Source organism: Polypterus senegalus, chromosome 15 (assembly GCF_016835505.1).
Source record: "Polypterus senegalus isolate Bchr_013 chromosome 15, ASM1683550v1, whole genome shotgun sequence".
NCBI classification, from domain to species: Eukaryota; Metazoa; Chordata; class Cladistia; order Polypteriformes; family Polypteridae; genus Polypterus; species Polypterus senegalus.
The window spans coordinates 37,824,813-37,827,347 of NC_053168.1; positions in this window are offsets into that span (position 1 = coordinate 37,824,813).

Consider the following 2,535-nt stretch of genomic DNA (forward strand, 5'->3'; position numbering starts at 1 on the left):
TTCTATTCCTAATTACGACCTTCTCATTCTCACAGCTGCATGAGCTTAGAGGGGACCAAAGATGAAAACTTCCCCAGCAAGTGTCAGAAAGTCTAGGTTAGTTAATGCTAAAGAAATACCTAAATGAGGACCTAATTAGCAATGGTGTGAAGGTAAGACAATTTTACATAACATAACACTCCTAAACCCACTTAGTCCAATTTATGGTCACAACACCACTGTGCACAAGGATTATAAAAGTCCAAGGAAGGTTGCCAGTCCACTGCCGGTCTTAAATCTGTTTAGTTCATTAATTACAAAAATTAAATGTAATAATATGTATTTATATATATATATATATATATATATATATATATATATATATATATATATATATATATATATATATAGTATATTTAGATTTAAGTTGTACCATCTTATGATAAGGGTATTTATTTATCACTTTACTGTTTGCAGATTGCCCTTCCATCAAATGCACATTACTGCCTTGCACCTGCTGCTGAGATCGACTCTGTCTCCTCCTGCAATCTAATCATGAAACAAATGACTGTACAAAGTAATTGATCTTATTGACATATATAATTTAATCCTTAACAGACAAAAAACAGTAGAATATGTCTAAAGTGCTGATTAAAATAATACTAGCACACCTACCTCAACTCTTACACTGTGGAGCTGGGAGTCGGGTGTGGCAACAGACTGAGTGGCACCCTATAGCCGTAGGTGATATTGCTCAATACTCTATAGAAAATGAAATCAAATGAAAAGGCTTATTGTATCTTATCATCTGCATCTCATAACAATGTGGAATCTTGGACAAGCATTTGGATACAAATCTAGTGGAAAGGTTAAAAACAGCACAAAGGGCAATGGGGTAAAGTAGAGGAAAGGCAATGAAGAGGAAACACCAAAAAGTCTGCTAACACTCAAATGTACTGCTGACAAGTTCACCTGGGGTGAATTTAACTCTCAGAATTAATGTGTTAATCGTGGAGTCTCAGGCTCCTACCAAAGACATCACTTCCTTTTCTGGCCACCTTGAACAATTCCTTTCCTGTCTCCACCATATAAATGCTCCTGTTTTTCCTTCTGTATTCATTTCTGTTTTGGACTTGGTTGTAACCACATGTTTTTTTGTTTTTTTTTTGCGTCACACACGTGCGCATGGAAGGCAGCTAGAAGGACCAAAAGAAGGTAATTCCATGCCAGTCCGGGTCGGGATGCTTTAAACCTTTCTCTTTAATCTCAGCAGATCACACACGGGAAATCCTGCCTGACTTCCATGATGACACTTCCAGTTCTGGCCACAAAGACACCACTTCTGGTTCTAGGGTCCATGACATAATTTCTGTCGAACTGCCTTTAAACCCAGACCACTTCCTGCATGAACTCAGTTCTGTTGTTGACTCAATCTCTACACTTCTGTGCAACCAAATATTACATTTGCAGCCTTATCAAGTATACGGGTGGCTTTTCATTTTACATTGGCATAGTCAGCAGGATGTTTATCTCCTTGTGGGACTAGGAGCAGAACCAGAAGAAGACCTTGACACACAACCAAGACCTTCAACCTTTAAAGGACCTGGTAGGAGAATACCATTCCCGAGTTGCTGGGTTGGAAACAGTCGCTGTGTGTAAGGAGAACCTGGAGTGAGCTTCAACCTAAGGCTCTAGTATAGACCATTGGGCACGTGGACAAGGGGCCTACAGACTAGAGCCGGGCTCAGAGGGGGACACATTGGGGACTTATTATGGGCTCCCAAAAAAAGGGACCACTCTGCCGAACCCCACAAAGGGAAAAGCCTTTGAGATAGGTGGGGGGTGCCCTAGGCCAGCAGGCAAGGAAAATACCCCAGTGGGAATTTAACCCATCTTTGCCAGCTGCTCCCCAGGCATTCCACTTATGGGCTAAAATCAGATGCTGGCTATGGCCAGATCAAAATAATGCCCGACAAGTGGTGGAGCAGATAGCCTATGCAGTTTTGCTCAGAGCCCTTCCTCTCGATGTTGCCCTGTCGGCCTGGGGCCGTCAATTAAAAACATGGTGTCCCTAATAGAGATTATAGAGACCATAAGAGCGGAGACATGCCTGAGAGAACCAGAACGGGCCCTGTGTGAAACCCGAAGTACCTGTGTCTCTACATCTGACCCCCATCTTCACACTGTGGAGCAAACGCCAAGAACTCCCGATATGCTATGGCAGTTTCCTCGCGGTGACGAAGGGGTCTGCGGGGAGAAAAAGAAAGAGAGGCGGTGCTCTCTTGCTAATCCTCTGGCCTTTTCTCATACGGGAGTGGTTATAGTAAATGGATTTAAAGTAACAGCATTATTTGATTCCAGCAGTAACATTTTAGTGGTTGCTAGCCACCTGGTGTTACCACGACAATGGTTTATACATAAGACCAGTCTAACCTGTGTGCACTGGGATGTCCGCCTCATGCTACTTCAGCTATGAGGGGACCGTAAAAAAACTGGCAGGAATAGTTATGAAAAAACCTCTGTTCCCTGCAATATTAGCCCGTGACTGGTCAGATA